This window comes from Narcine bancroftii, chromosome 8 (assembly GCF_036971445.1).
Source record: "Narcine bancroftii isolate sNarBan1 chromosome 8, sNarBan1.hap1, whole genome shotgun sequence".
NCBI lineage: Eukaryota > Metazoa > Chordata > Chondrichthyes > Torpediniformes > Narcinidae > Narcine > Narcine bancroftii.
In genome coordinates, this window is record NC_091476.1 from 173,001,794 (window position 1) to 173,018,872 (window position 17,079).

General features: G+C 40.4%; 1 protein-coding gene across 3 annotated transcripts in view; it reads right to left on the bottom strand.

The window, feature by feature from the left end:
- Nucleotides 1-8,182: 8,182 nt before the first annotated feature.
- The window catches only part of mtf1 (metal-regulatory transcription factor 1), a 111,178-nt gene continuing 102,281 nt past the window's right edge, over nt 8,183-17,079 (bottom strand). The window contains exons 12-13 of one of the 3 annotated variants that reach the window (XR_011343581.1): nt 12,731-12,785; nt 8,183-9,161 (exon numbers count right to left, since the gene is read on the bottom strand). The gene's annotated coding sequence lies outside the window, so the exon portion shown is untranslated. Of the gene's footprint in view, nt 9,162-11,445; nt 12,214-12,730; nt 12,786-17,079 lie in introns of those variants that run through there. The other 2 variants (XR_011343584.1, XR_011343583.1) reach the window with 2 other exon arrangements.

Sequence of the window (17,079 nt, forward strand, 5' to 3'; positions counted from 1 at the left end):
AACTCCACTTCACAGAGGGCAAACTAAAATCTGGCACCAAATCCTGGCCGAACTCAATATTTAGGGAAAATTTGCAACAACATCTGCCTGTTTTCTCTTCTTTCAACATCTGGAATGTTAAACTTTAAATGTTGAATAATGGTTTGGGTTAAACTCTTTCCAGAAGAAGCATTAACAAATGAGAAATAAAATAGTCAATCAATAATATTTCTCTATAGCCTTTAAGCTCCTTTTAAGCCAACAAGTCAAAAAAATAACAACTTGCTTCAATGAAAATCCAATCTTTCAACGATGAACAGTCCAAAGTGAACCAAAGAAAATATGAATCCAAGCTTAGCTTGCTCCATGATGCACCTGGATCTAAACCAGATACTTGGCATCTCCTCTTAGATGCAAGTTCATCAAACTCTGGGGTCAGAGTTTGCCTCCCACCTGTCTTGAAAGGTCCTGTTTTCTGTCTTTCGTTTGGCATTTTTCGTAAGGGGTTTATTACATGTGAGTTAGGCGACAGGTCGCAGGTGCTAATGGAAAGTAAAGAGAGGAGGTGGGGCGATTAGCGGGCTGACGGGCCGGTGCAATGCATTTGCAAAGCATTCTGGGATTTGCAGTATTAGCTGTGCATGCGCTATACTGGCGCGGCGGCCAGCGGGCCAGCTCTAATACATATTTGATATGATCTTGTGGGCCAAATAGAATTATATCACGGGGCAAATTTGGCCCGCGGGCCTGAGTTTGACATGTGTGATCTAGGACCATTAACTGGACCAAAACCTGAATCGATTCTCACCCCTCCCTCTAATCAAGGTTAACTGATATTAAAGAGACACCAGTCAGAGAATTGCTGGAAGATCCAAACAACTCGACTCTGCCCATCACGATATATTCTAGAAATGGGCCACTTTGAAACTTTATACCTGGAATGTTGGATCTAATGTTCTCCAAGCTTTAATAGCACATTATATCCAGTTTTAATAAAACATTAACTCTGCATTTCCCCCCCACACATGCTGGGCATTTCCAATATTCTGTTCTACTTCATATTTCTGGAGTCAAACGTGGCTTTATTTTGAAAATATTTTTAATTGAGCTTAACAAAAAACCCTTCACATAAGGTAAACTAATGATCAATCAAATCATATCATATAACATTTCAATTGTAAATGAGAAGCCTAACCATAATTATGACATAAACTGATTTCATTCAGGACATTAAATTCGATAAGTAAACAATTCCTAACTTTGAGAATTATTATCAAGTGGCTCAGTTGAGATTTCTTACTTCTTGATTTGAGGGATCAGGAAAACCGACATGGCTCAAAATAGAAAGAGATAAAATAGTTGAGAAATTAGCAGAGGATTTTATTTATAAATGGGATTCAAAGTACTACATGCCTCATGTTGTTAAGCTTCCCCAGCACAATGCAGCGTTTCTCTTTTAAAGACATCATTTTACTAATCAGGTGCTTGAAATAATATAATGGCCTAATTTGTTTAACTTGATTTTATTCCTATTCTGTTCTGAGAGATAGATCTATTACCCTTGTAGCTGGTGAACTGTACAGAAACTCATCACTTAACCTGGCAGTATCATGAGAATTGGTATTTGGGAATCACAAATATAAACATGGACAAAATTTGAGTTTTGATTTAACGTTTGTTTGCAAAAAGAGTGGCAGAGAGGATCAATGGAGTCTCCCTTCGCCCCCCTCCCCCCATCAGTGATCTACTGGGACCATTGCCTGAAGAGGGCGCACAAAATCAGTGAACCGGTGCGGACTCGAAAGGCCAACATGGCCTGTTTCCGCTCCGTAAATGGTTATATGGTTATGGTTTAATAACTGGAGGAGGCATCTTTGCTTAACTATTTGATTATCATTTGGAACAAGATAAATAATGAAATTGGAACAAAAGGAAACACCCTTGATTCAAAATAACCTATACTTTTTACTCAAGAAAATCAATTTTTAAATATTTGGTTTCACAATGTATTAAAAATGTAGAAGATTGTTCTGAACAAGGTCAATTGATGTCATTTCAACTATTAACACATTTATTTATTTCACTTAAAATTTACACTAATTTTTGGTATAACCAGTCTGGTGTTAGTTAGACACCTTTTCTCTCAACAATAATCTTTTCTAGTCCAAAGGCACTGACAGTGAGCAGGAGGAAGTTTATGAAGTGCTGGGATCATTGATACAGATATACTCACAGTGAAGTCTGAAAATGCAGTCTGAAAGCAAAGAGATAGTTCAAGGACAAGTGTCTTCCACCACAGAAGGAAGTTATCTGTCCTCACCTGTCAGCTTGATTACATCATCCTCATTTCTTACAGGCTCTGCAACTGATTCTCTCTCTCTCATATCTATCAATTCCTCTCCATTATTTTGCTATTGACTTGCTGGAAGAGCTAAGAAGCTAATTAACCTACTAACACAGGGGGTGTGGGAGGGAACCAGAGTACCACATGCCATGCAAAAAAGATCTCAAACATATAGGCAGAGTTTGAGGGTAGAATCAACTCCCAATGCTTGGGAATATGAGATATTTGCCATGTAAAATAATGGGGATATGATTTGAGAAGTAAGATTATAAATAAAATTGATGCCATTTTAAATAAATCAGATTATAATTATCAATGTTCTAATGTCTGCTTTCATTTTAGATTAAAGATAAAAACATTATTGTGTTTGGACAAACCTCCACCTCAAGTCTCTCATTTGTTGATTGGAGACTTAATGGGGAGGGGGTGACCTGGGATTTCCCTCTAATCACTTTAAATTAGGTAAAGGGGTTAAACCCAATGAGCCATTAATGACTACAATGTATTCTAATCTGGGACAGAATTATATCAATCAAATTGCAGATTATACTTTGCTTTGGGGACTTTGTGTATGCAAGATAAGTTGGAGAATATCATGCAAACTTAATTAAGAAGTTGTTTATAAATAGCAATATTTGTAAATGAAGGTTCTGCCTTTCCTGTTCAATTATAACTAAAACAATTAATTCACAAAGTATTTCACTGAATACAGTATAATTTAAATGTTTTGGATATAATCTCACTTAGTTGAAGGGTTGGGGGGTGAAGTGGTGGTCATTTTTTTTTCTCTGTGGAGAGTGCATCAAAATTGAGGTAATTACCCACTCTGTTGGATTTCTGGCTCCAGCTGATCTGAGTTACACAGTTCAACAGGATCTTAATCACAGGACTCCACAGCAATAGGACCAAGTAATCCACTCAGAACTCCAAGAGGTACTGTCTCCTTCAATCTCTTTGTCTCAATTCAAAATAGCTGTGGTGGTGTTTTGCTCCTTGAGTTGCTAATGTTCAGTTCTTTGGAATTATTTCAATTACAAAAAAAAACATAATAGCACTTGACTTATCCTGCTATTCATTCTTGGGGAAATTTAGATGTGAAAGAGTAGAGAATGAGAGGACATAGCCCCTTTTCCCACTAACATCCCAGTTAATTGGCTGTGCAGTGTCCCAGGATAGGAAGTTGTTTGTGCTGTTTCCACTGGGCCACCTTTAACCAGGACACTGACTGCTTTTCCACTGAATACAACTCATCCCTGGAGATTGGAGAGTCGACCTTCGAATGGAAGTTGTCCTTTTTCCACTGGTTTAAGCAGCACGCTGGCATCAGCTGACACTGGGGATACAAGTAGGGGTCGAGGCCATCAATCCCCAGCGTGACTTGATCCCAGCGTGCTGACTGTTCCTTTTCCACTGGACCCTTAACTGGTTAATTCCCCATTAATTCCTGGGACAAGGTGCGAGTGGAAAAGGGGGCTATTGTTCCCTTTTACCAGTTAAGTCTTTGGAGAAACTGTCTGAACTAAGATATACACAGTATAATGAAAGGCAGGCTGTGGATGGGGTGGGTAACCGGGGGGGGGGGGGTTAAGATAATGGGATATGGACAGTTTATTCTAATTGCTGCTTGTACATATGTGGAACAGTTCATCAGAATATGTTGAACTTTTATAAATATATACTGGATAAGAGAAAAGTTATGGATTTAATCCATTTATTGACTTTTAATGCAGTGAAATTTAAGCCACAGTGCTTTAAAGTTTAAACACAAACTTTAGATCCTAGAATCCTAAGCAAAGACCAGCTGGAGGGACTCAGCAGGTCAGGCACCACCTATGGAGGAAGACAGCCAATGTTTTGGGTTGGAACCTAATTTGGATAAGTCCATCAAAGGCACTGACCTCCCATCCACTGCCAACCTCCATGTGAGACACTGCCTCGAGAAGGCAGCCAACATAAAGAACCCCCATCGTACACTCTTCTGCTCACTTGCAGAAGGTACCGAAGCCTGAAGTCCAGCAACTCTAGGTTTTAAACTGTTATTATCCAAGTTAACTGCCTCTAGAATCTCCCCATATTACTCTCATAAACTACCCCAATGACCAACAAAAGATGTGTCACCGCAGAAATGTCACTGTTTTCCTGCACTAACTGCTGCTGTGAATATTCTATGATATTTATAATCTCTTTTTCTGTCTTGCAATTACAGCTTGACTAAGTGAACCTTGTACATCTATTTGGCTACAGCAGGTAGGAATTTTGGGCCATTTCTACGTTACACTTCGAGTGTAGGACAATCAACTCAGAGTAGTGGATCCTTTGTAGCAAACTTCACTTTTTGTGCACATTGACTCAAAGGCTATTTATAGCCTATCCCAATTGTCCTTGAGAAGGTGGTGAGCTGTTTTTGCGAATTGCTTCTTTTTTGGTGAAAACCCTATTGGGAGGATTCCGAACCAGTGGTGAAGGAATTTTGATTTCTTTTCAAGATGGAAACTTGGGGGAGAAAGCTATGTGACTTGGGCTTGAGAGCTTCAATTCGAGAAGCTGGGCAAGTCGTTGGGTCACAGTTTATAGATGGTGTGGACTGCAGCCTTCAATGGCAGAGGAAATGGCAAACAGCTCCTTTGGCTTAAATAGCATTGCACTGGTCGTGTTTTATTGGAGTGGATCTCATCCAGGTATAGTTTCACCACATTCTTGATACCTGGGTTGTCGATGATGAATAAATCAAGATCCGAAAAATGGAAGCATTAGAAATCATCAAGGTGTGAGAAGTGCTTTCATGATCACAAAATATGCTCGAGACAAAAGTTGAGAACAAAGAACATTTATTTATATTTACAACATTGCAAGGTTGGGTACTCTCCCCTTACCTCGGGAAAGTACCCCGAGGGCGGGAAGCCTCTTTGTTTTTGTACAATTTTCACTTCACCTCCCTTTACATTTGTCTTACATTTGTCCTTCTTGGATTGGTTTGGCACTTTTCCCTATTCGTCTGACTCTTGACTGACTCCAACTGTCTCTTATCCTGTGCTCACACCTCCTTTCCCCATCCCCTATTAAACAAGCTTAAATTCCTCTGTTATCTTGTTTACTTTGTTCTGCTTTTTCATGCGCCATTTTACACAAAGAACATTTTAGCTTTTTCCTTGCTTTTTTTCTTTCTATCTTCTATAACTGTTTCAGAACTCCTACCATTAAAATAATAACTGTTTCTAAACTCCTACAAAGGATCCAAGCTCTGTTCTCACTGCTTTCATCAGGAAAGAGGTCTCGGTGCCACAAGACTTGCCCCACCAGGTTCAGGAACAACTGCTACCCCTCCACCCTCAGATTCAACAACCAACTCAATCAGGGTCGCATTTAAGGACTCTTGCGCACTTTATTTTTTAAATTCTCTCCTGTATTGCACAGTCAGTTTGTTTACATTTCATTATGGTAATTCTGCCTCACTCGCAGGAAAACAGAATCTCAGGGTTGTATGTGATGTCACGTATGTACTCTGACAATAAATTTGAATCTGATGGCATCCTTTGTTATTTACTATGTTTATCTATTCCTTGGTGTAAAGAGTTGTAACCTGTTCACTTTGTTGTTATTTCAAGTTGTATGATGGTAATTATCACCCTAGACGAATGCCTTGTAACCCAAGAGTGGATACTTGGGTCCTTTTCCATAGGTTTATAGATGAAGATGTGCATCAGTAGTGCTTTGAAGTGAATCTACCTGTTTGGTGTCTTTCCAGCAGTTGCAGGATACTTTTTTCACATTAACAATGGCTGAAGAGATGAGGGACAGCTCCTCTCATTCTTTAATGCAGACCCCTCACATCAGTGAGGAGATGAATTCTGATTCCAGCCCACATCCAACAGTTGGTACTCAAGAGGTAAGTGTTGGAACACTCCAGGGAAAAGTGTTTATGAAGATTACCATCTTCCTTCTATTTCTACTTGCTATAAACACAGCAAATCTGGCAAATGGAGGGGAAGGTTGCCAATTTAATTGTTCACACAAATTATTAATTAGTAGTGGTAATAGAGATGACTAAGACTTCAAAAGATGTTCTTTTTTATAAAAGGGGAGGTATAGGGTTGGAATCCAGCACTATCTGTAAGGAGATTGTACATTCTCCTCATGACTTCATGGGTTTCCTCCAGGTGCTCCAGTTTCCTCCCACTGTTCAAAATGTACGGGATTGTGGGTCAATTGGGCGGCACGTGCTTGAGAGCAAAAACGACCTGTTACTGTGCTGAATGTCCAAATTTAAAAATTGATCTCCAAACTAATTTGAACCTGGTTGGGACCAACGACAAGGGTTAGGGTGTGGTGAAACCACTATTGTATGTATTTGCATGCCATATGTAAATCTCTTGACCTTTCCTGGTTGACCCTGCTCTCACCAGCCAGCTCCTGACTCCTCCCCTTTTCCACATAAAGGCTGTCGTGCCACAAGCCCACCCCCAGTTCGAGTCCGGGTCAGTGTGAGCGACCAACACAGGGATGCTGTCCATCTCTTGTAAATAAAAGCCTTCAGCCTCAGCAACTTCAATCTTTGTGAAATTCATCATACATAACAGGGAAACCAAAATAAAATGATCCTCTGGTCTGTTTGAGTTGAGATTGCCCATGGTTGTATTCAGATTGGGATCGGGTTTTATTCACAACTAATCACAGCATTACCTCATTATCACAAAAAAAAGTACAAAAAGACTTGCAAAGATCTTTAAACCGAGATGACACAAGTGAAAGTGAACAAACAGAAAATCTTTTCTTCAAGAGAAGATCATTTCCACAAGACAGACGTGGGTGGACAAGATGATTCCATTTGCAGGTGATCCCAAAACTGGTTACAGCACATGTAGGAGAGTGTCCAAAATAATAACTCTGGAAAGGCTTATTTACACAGGCTGATAGAAATGAGGAATTCATTATAAATAGATGTAGTTGACAATATACATGTATTTAAGTAGGAAGGAAAATATGGTACATCTAATGGATGCAAAAAAAGTGAAGCGATTTATGTAAAGCATTAACACTGTCCATATGAATGGTCTGAATGCCCTGCTTCTGAACTGTAAAGTTCTCTATTATTCTATGTAATCACTGAACAGAGGATACACGATAAAATAAATGGGATCAGCTGGATATAAGCCATTCAGCCCTTCACATCAGGCTTTCCTCATATGCATTAAAAATCCATTCCTCCTTTTGTCCTGTCTCTGAGCATTCCTGCCCATTGAAAACCTATTGAGTTTGACTCTAAAAATGTTTGGCAGCAGTTCACCTGGACTAAAGGTACCAGATTCTTACCTGGCTTTATGTAAATAAATGCTTTCCTTTAACTGTAATTAAACATCCTGCCAATTAGAATACATCTTAAATTAAATGATAATTTGGTTGCAGAGTGGAAACATTGCAAGTCTTTCAGCTAATTCTTTGGGGATGCACTGCCTCTCAGTCCAGGGACATGGGTTCAATCCTGACCTCCGGTGCAGTTTGCATGTTCTCACTGTGATTATATGGGTTTCCTCCTGGTGCTCCAACTTTTTCCCATATCCCAAGGATGTGCATGTGGGCAAATTTAATTGGCTACTCCAAATTGGTAGAATGTGGGCAGGAAATGATGGTAATGTGAGGAGGTAAAAAAGGATTACTGTAAAATGGATGGCTGCTGTCAGCACAGCTGTGGGCTTTGTTTACTGTAACCATATAAAAAGCCATATACAGCACAGAACAGGCCAGTTTGGCCCTACTAGTCCATGCCGGAACAAATCCCCACCCTCCTAGTCCCACTGACCAGCACCTGGTCCATAACCCTCTAATCCTCTCCCCTCCATGTAATAATCCTCTCCCCTCCATTTTCTCCCCACCAACATCTGGATACCTCACCTACCCTCCATCTCTTCACTGTCTTCAGATTCACCGATCTGGACCACCTCAGCTTCACAATGGATGTCCAGTCTCTTTATACCTCCATTGCCTATACAGAAGGTTTTAAAGCACTTTGCTTCTTTCTGGACCAGAGACCTGAACTGTTGCTCTTTGCCACTACCCTCCTCCGCCTGGCAGAACTCCTTTAACTCATCTCACCTCCTCCAAATCAAAGGAGTAGCCATGGCTACGCCTGCCTGTTTGTGGGCTTAGTGGAGCAATCCATGCTGCAAGTCTATACAGGCAAGGCCACTCAACTCTTCCTCGGTTATATTGATGATGACATCTGGGCTGCCTCATGTACTCGCAATGAGCTCGTTCACTTCTTTCACTGAGCTGCCAACTTCCATCCCGATCTCAAACTCACTCTCCAACAACACTATCCTCTTTCTGGATCTTTCTGTCTCCATTTCAGGAGGCAAGCTTTACGTCGACATATTTTACAAACTCACCAACTCCCACAATGATCTCAACTCACTTCCTCACACCCTGTCCCTGCAAGGATTCCATCTCCTTCTTACAATTTCTCCATCTCCACCATATATGTTCCCAAGATGAGGTCTTTCAGTCCAGGTCTTCTGAAATGTCTGCCACAAACATAGCTTCCCCTCCACCACCAGCAACAAAGCCCTCACCCACATCTCCTCCATTTCCAACTCATCTGCCCTGGCCCCCTCTGCCTGTATCTTTCACAAATGGTCAGTAATTTTTTTTGTGTGGCAGGCTGAGGCTGCCCATCCCACTTACCAAACGTTGCTGGAGTACATTGAGGCTCGTCAGAAGGTCCTGTTGTGCAATATTGGTTGCTGCAATCGAATGCTTGAGATACTGGAACAGGAACTCTTCAGGGTGAATGAGGTGAGCCACTGAGGACTGCTGAACTATTTCTGTCGCTTCCCGACCTGTTCTGTGTGATAAAGTTCGAGATGTACAGTTCATTCCCCAAGGTCTTCACTTGTCCTCACCAGGGAAAAAGAATAAATGATTTGCATTGACATTCTATCTTTCACACCCTTGGAATTATCCAAATCTCTTTTAAGGCTGCAACGTGAGAAGATGTAACAGATTAGGAAATTAATTCAAATTGGTTCTTCATAGATTGGATTGACTTGTTAAACCTGCTTCCAGGGTGCATGACTCTTGCTCATTTTCTTAGAGAGATATGCAATATATAACAACAGTAAGAAAATACACCTTCCCTTTGAGTCGATTATGAGCAAAAGATGTTTTAAAAGTTTCATAACGGTTGTCAGACTCCAAACATTGAACATAATTTGATTTTTCCAAACAGCTCTCCTTTCTTTGACAAGTTCCTAACGAGGAAAGACGTAGATTTCCAATATTAAGTAATGATACCTCCAAATACGTGTGATTTGCAACCTGGTGCTTTCTGACAGCCTTCTGTAGGCTCTGGGTCAATTATTTTCAGTGTTCGATTCCTTACTTTGATTGGGAGACAAGTAAGAATTGAACACCTTGCTGGTCATTATTAAATTGAGGATTATGAAAGATTTGATATTGTTTCTAACATTTTGATAGTGTTACAATTTGTACAATTTTTCCATTAGATGTGGGGCTATTTTTTTTCGGGGGGGGGGCAACTTGTGGTCCTAAAATGCTATCTATAAAGGGACTTCAGTTTAAGTTTATTGTCACACAGTGAGAACATGGATTTTGCAAGCGATTCAGTTATTAGTCATCCCGTACATTGTTCAGCACTGACTCCACACTGCTAAGTTATTATTACAGTAGCACATGACATCTCTTAGAAATTCCCACTTCAAAGTGTAAGGTGTCTGAATCTGTTGTCATATTTTGTCCACTATGTTCTGTGCACGCACAAAAGCGGAGAAACTCAGCAGGTCACGCAACGTCCATTTTGGAAGGGGCTCAGGGCTAAAAAGTTGATTGTACTTTACTTTCTATGGATGCTACGTGACCTGCTGAGTTTCTCCAGCATTTTTGTGCACTGCACTGGACCTCCACAGCTGCAGATTTTCTTGTCTACATACACTATGCTATGATTGTTTCACCTGAGTGATTTTCTTTTTAGGTTGTCAATTTCCTTGTTACACTGTGGCATTTGAATAAAGTCCAAGTGATTCTCAACCTTTTTCTTTCCACTCGCATCCCCTTTGAAGTAATCCCTGTGCCATTGGTGCTGGGATTAGTAAAGTGGGATGTGAGAGGGAAGGGAAGGTTGAAAATCATTGCTCTAGACCCAATTGTTATTGAAATATTTTGCTTGAGAAAAACTGTCATTGGCCCATTTCCTTTGGAGTTCTGAAACCATGCACATAAAAAGTCAATGAGGGATGATTAAAACAGTAGTTTTCAACCTTTTTCTTTCCACCCACATTCCACCTTAAGCAATCCCTTACTAATCAGAGCCCTGATGGAATAGGGAATATTTAAACAGGTATATGTGGAAAGAAAAGTTTGAGAACCACTGCTTTGAGGTTACACAAATATTGCTGGGCAGAAGGATGAGGTGATTTCACTTCCAAATGAGCATGGAACCATATTCCAAATGGGATTAATTTTATGTGCAATTACTGCTGCTTTTTGCTAGAAAAATAACTAATCAGATTATGTTACTTTCTGTTTGAAGAGACTCGTGAAAATTAGTTTGCAGTAAGTTCTGGCCTATCTCCAGTTTCTTGGTTGGCACTAAAATATCATTTAGCTCCCTGTTGACTGAATTAACGTTGATCACAAATAATGTTGCTCTCTCTGACCTCATTTCCTCAGCTTTTGTAAATTGTTTTATGAATTGTATTCTGGATGAACACAAGTACTATACAAAACATACTCTTGCATGCGTGATATAAATGTTATCATTTGAAGCAAATATATCAATAATATTGAATTCAACCTTTTAAATTCCTATAGCCATATTCCACCAAATTTGAGGAGAAACATGAAAAAGGTGATCAAGGCCAAGAGACAGAAGATCCTGGTGAGAATTGCCAGGGTGCCTCGAATCACGACTGTGACTTGGAAAAAAACAACTGAACCTGTTGGAATGGGAAAAGTATTATCAAATGTTATTTTTAAATGCCTTCAACTTGGTGCTCTCACAGTAAAGTTGTCGGTGAAACTTGCATTGAAATGTTAAGGTTATGAATGAACCAATAAAGTTGTTTAAATTTAATGTTTGATTTTACTTTTTTTTTAAAAAAAATGCACTACCATTCCAATTTCTATAACACCTTGCAATAAAGTACATGGAGGTCTACATTCCACAAAGCTATCAATACATGCCTCATCCGATCGAGAATAATAGTTAAGATTTCAGATTGATGACTGTCAGAACATTTCAAAAATTTAAACGATGCACATCCTCAATAAATTTTCTCGGCTGTAGTTTTTTTGCAGAAGGGAGCCATCTTTTAACTATTTACTGTTGGAAATGCTGATAGAAGTTGAATCGATTTAAACGAAGTACCTTTCTATTCAGAGACAAAGCCATTTCCAGATCCTGGTATCGAATTGTTTTTCCAGACATACAGTGCAAATTCTCATTCATTTTAACTTAGTATTTCAATACAGTTAACGTGAAGAGAAAAACGTGGCAGGAATGTACGGTGTTGAGAATTTAAGGTCTTGTTTTCCTTGTATATTCCTGGTGGAAGAGGGGAATGAATATCCAGAAAAAAATTCTTCAGCAGACCCTCAGGATCTAAGAGTTCTTGAGGTGAATGATGAGGTCAATGTAGGAACCACAGATGGGACTGGAGGGGCAATGTTCGCACAAGCCTTATGTGCATGGGCTTGAGTTTCTCAATGCTCCTCCTCAGTTTTGAACGAACTTGGTCACAAGCTCCAGTAGTCTTTGCTCGTCTCTTTTTTTCAAGTAGGTTTTGAACACACCCTGAAATCCTTTATTAAGGTACTAGTGTAACTGGTTTTTGGGCCTCTTACTGATTGGATGAGGTGGAGTTGACATCAGTTGGACTCTAGAGCAAGATTATGAAAACTTCAAATGATACAAAATTTGGTAATGCAGTAGCTAATAATGAGAATGATGAAGTAGGTGAAGTTCAATAGGATGAAGTGGTAAGTGATACTCTTTAGAAAATGAACATGGACACGTAATTCTGAGACACTGACATTGAGGTACAGGACATCCTCTGCACATTGAAAAGGTGGTTTAAAACGTGATGTGTTCCTCGAGTTGTTAAATGGAGGAACTGGACATAAATTGTTGCTTCGGCCTCAGGTGCAATATTAATGGTCTGAGCCCCGCACTTCAGAGGTGACAAAGGTTACGTCAAAGGTGGAGGGTTGATGTTACAAAGCATAATGGACTTGTATTTGAAACTGTGGCTGGAAAAATTAAAACTTCTGTAATATATTGTCCACATCCCAAAGATAACAATAATCCAAGTGTAATAATTTTTTCACATCAGTGTATCATTAATTCTGAAAAGATGACAAAACATGACTTGTTACTGAAAAGTTGGCAGTACTCACCACTAAGGGTGGGATGATTCAAGCTTTGGGTGCTGTCTGCTCACGGTCCTTTTACCTAAACACAAACATGTTTTTTTTTATGAACTTGGCACATCTGAATAATTTTATTAGAGTATATCATAATAAATCAATCTTGAGCAATTTTCCAGCAGTTCTTCTAATACATTCTTAATTTTTATCAAATATTTTTGATTTGCTACCTTTAAAAATAAAGCGTAAAATATAAGTTATAAAGATCCAAGTGCCCAGCTTTATTTCTAGCTTAATGTTGCTTTTAGTAAGTCATTGAAATAACTTGTACTGTTTTAATGCTATCTCCCTTTTTGTGAACTCATGCAAGCTTGATATTTGTAATTCAAGTTTTGAGGTGATACATCGACTAGTAATCAATGCCCACTTCCCATTTCCGTGAAGAAAGTCACTCACCTGTGAAGGTCGGACTACAAGATGGCAAGAGGCCATCTCAGTCACCAACATCCCTGCAGAGACAGTTGCCCAGGCTTTCGTTGACTGTTGGGTTCTGGCCTTTGATGACCCAGACATGATTGCAATGGACCGTGGAAAGCAGTTTGAGTCAGTACTCTTCTGGGCTCTCACTGACCTTTTGGGCTCCAACTGGATTCAGGGGAAGGGTTACCATCCACCAACAAATGGCCTCATCGAACGTATCCATTGTCAGCTATAAACAGTACTGGCAGTGATGCATCCGGTGGAGTGTGGGCCTGCTTGGCATTTGTACAGTGATAAAAGCAGACCTAGGCAGCAGAAATGGTCTATGGCATCACTCTGACAGCACAGGAAATTTGTCGAACCTGCTCCTACTACTAGACCACTTGATCCTGCCAATTATGCCGATCAACTACAGCAATCCATGCAGTTACTTAGGCCGATGCCAAAGCAGCAAGCAGCTACCATACATGCCAGCCAACTTACTAGGCTGCACGTCTTGGTTCGATATGATGCTGTTAGCTGTCCGCTACAGCAAGCATATGATGGCCCTTCCCTTGTCATCCAATGCCAGCCCAAAAGTTTATAGATCCATTGGGACAGAAAGACAGACACTGTACGTCGACTGGTTAAAGCCAACATCGAGAACCATCCGCAAAACAATGAAGGCGCAACAACCCAGCCCATCCTATCAACCACCATCCATGCTTCAGTACCAGATGAGATCCAGCTGGACAATCAACCTGCCAGACTGTTATGTGATGGGACAGATCCACACTCACCACCTCGCATGACTTGGAAGCAGATGGGGGAGGGGGTTGTTGCGGCCACCCACACAGGCATGTTTTGCAAAGACTGGTCGGTGCTGTTGACTCACCACAGAGGAGATGTTCAACAGCCCAAAAGCACCAGTGTGGGCTAACGAGGTGAAAGCTAGGACAGCAGCACAGACACGTACGGGAAGCAGTGGCACATGGCGGGTTTAGAGTGGGGAGTGAGGTTTTAATGAAGACGTATGAAATAAAGAAAACACAACATGCCTTGCTAAGCTCAATAGTGCTTTATTGATGTGGTGAGATTTAGAAAACCCTACATATTCTTCCCTAACTAATTGATAGTATGTCACATCGAGGTCAGTCAACATCGACTACATTCCAGGCATCTGCCTTCATCAAATATTATGGAAAGATCTTATTTTCTTCTCGCATACCATTATCCAAACTGCCCAATCAACTTGACATTAATTCATTTTTGCTTTTTTCTAAAATCTGATAATATTTGGTTTCAATATGCAACCTGTTCTATTAAATAGGCTGGAATCAAACTGGAAGTTCTTCACCAAAAGAGGGACATTTTAAATCCAAATTTTTCCAAAAACCCAATCAAGAAACAATAGGCCCTTGGTTATCACGTTGCACCTTTAATTATCTCAATGAGGGATGGCACCAAAGGAGCACATCACTACAGGAAGGGTAGAGACAAGGGAGTGCTGCAGGAGGGACAGTATTTCTAACCCCATGGTCTGCAGATCGTTGACGGTCTGTGGGCTTAAGGAGTCTATTGTAAGTGAAGGAATAATTAAGAAGGTCTATGGGTGAAAAGTAAATAATGGCAGGAAAAGTAAATAATGTTGTTCTTAAAGATGAGGGAAAACAGGGATTAAAAATTGGGAAATCCCTGAAATTCATATATTTTAATGCCAGAAGTATTGTAAAAAAGGTGGATGAGCTGAAGGTGTGGATTGATACTTGGAAGTATGATGTGGTAGCGATTAGTGAGACATGGTTGCAGGAGGGATGTGATTGGCAACTGAATATCCCTGAGTTTCGTTGTTTTAGGTGTGATAGAGTCGGAGGGGCAAGAGGAGGTGGGGTTGCATTGCTTGTCAGGGAAAATATTACAGCGGTGCCTAGGAAGGATAGATTAGAGGGCACATCCACGGAGGCTATTTGGGTGGAACTGAGGAGTAGGAAAGGAGAGGTTACACTTGTAGGGGTGTATTATAGACCACCCGGAGGGGACCGAGACCTAGAGGAGCAAATCTGTAGGGAGATAGTAGATATTTGTGATAAGCACAGGGTTGTAATTATGGGAGATTTTAATTTTCCACATATAGATTGGGAAACACATTCTGTGAAAGGACTGGATGGGTTGGAGTTTGTGAAAGGTGTGCAAGATAGTTTTTTACAACAATATGTCGAGGTGCCGACCAGAGAAGGAGCAGTGTTAGATCTACTGTTGGCAAATGGGATGGGTCAAGTGACGGAGGTTAGTGTTGGCGAGCACTTCGGGTCCAGTGACCATAATGCCATCAGCTTCAATGTCATTATGGAAAGAGAGAAATCAGGGCCAAGGATTGAGGTTTTTGATTGGGGAAAAGCTAGATTTGAGGAGATGCGAAAGGACTTGCAGGGTGTGCATTGGGACAATTTGTTTTATGGGCAGGATGTAGTAGAGAGATGGAAGTCTTTTAAAGATCAGATTTTGAGAGTGCAAAAGCTTTATGTTCCTGTTAGGTTAAAAGGAGGGGCAAAAGGTTTGAGAGAGCCGTGGTTTTCAAGGAATATTGGAAACTTGGTTCGAAGAAAAAGGGAGGCGTACATTAGATATAAGAAGCATGGAGTTAAGGAGATGTTTGAAAGATACATTGAATGTAAGTGGAATCTTAAGAGAGGAATTAGGAAAGCTAAAAGAAGGTACGAGAAAACTATGGCAAGCAGGGTGAAAACTAATCCAAAAGAGTTCTACAAATATGTTAATGGTAAGAGGAAAGCTAGAGACAAAATTGGTCCCTTAGAAAATCAGAGCGGAAAACTGTGTGTGGAGCCTAGAGAAATGGGGGAGATATTGAACAGTTTCTTTTCTTCGGTATTCACTAAGGAGAAGGATATTGGGAGATGTGGGATAAAAAAAGCAAATTGGGTAAATATGGGGAATATAGAGATTACAAAAGGTGTAGTTTTAAGGCTTTTGAAGAATATAAAGGTGGATAAGTCTCCGGGACCAGACGGGATCTTCCCCAGGACATTGAGAGAAGTGAAGGAGGAAATAGCAGAGGCTCTGGCGGTAATTTTCCAAATGTCATTAGATATGGGGATAGTGCCGGAGGATTGGCGCATTGCGCATGTGGTTCCGTTATTTAAAAAGGGTTCAAGGAGGAAGCCTGGCAACTATCGGCCTGTAAGTTTGGTGTCTGTGGTAGGTAAATTAATGGAGAAAATTCTTAGAGATAGTACTTATAAACATCTGGATAGACAGGGTCTGATCAGGAGCACTCAACATGGATTTGTGGGAGGAAGGTCATGTTTGACCAATCTGATTGAATTTTTTGAAGAGGTGACTAGGAATGTGGATGAGGGTAGCGCAGTGGATGTTGTCTATATGGACTTCAGTAAGGCCTTCGATAAGGTACCACATGGAAGGTTAGTTCGGAAGGTGCAGTGTTTAGGTATAAATTTTAAGATAGTCAAATGGATTGAACATTGGCTGAAAGGGAGAGGCCAGAGAGTGGTAGTGGATAATTGTCTGTCAGGTTGGAGGCCGGTGACCAGTGGTGTGCCTCAAGGATCTGTATTGGGCCCATTGTTGTTCGTTATATACATTAATGATCTAGATGATGGGGTGGTGAATTGGATTAGTAAATATGCAGACGATACTAAGATAGGTGGAATAGTGGATAATGAAGAAGGTTTTCAAGGATTGCAGAGGGATTTGGGCTGCTTAGAAAGTGGGCTGAAAAATGGCAGATGGAATTTAATGCTGATAAGTGTGAGGTGCTTCATTTTGGTAAGAAGAATCAGAATAGGACATACGTGGTAAATGGGAGAGCATTGAGGAATACAGAAGAGCAGAAAGATTTAGGAGTGACGGTACATCATTCCCTGAAGGTAGAAACTCACGTG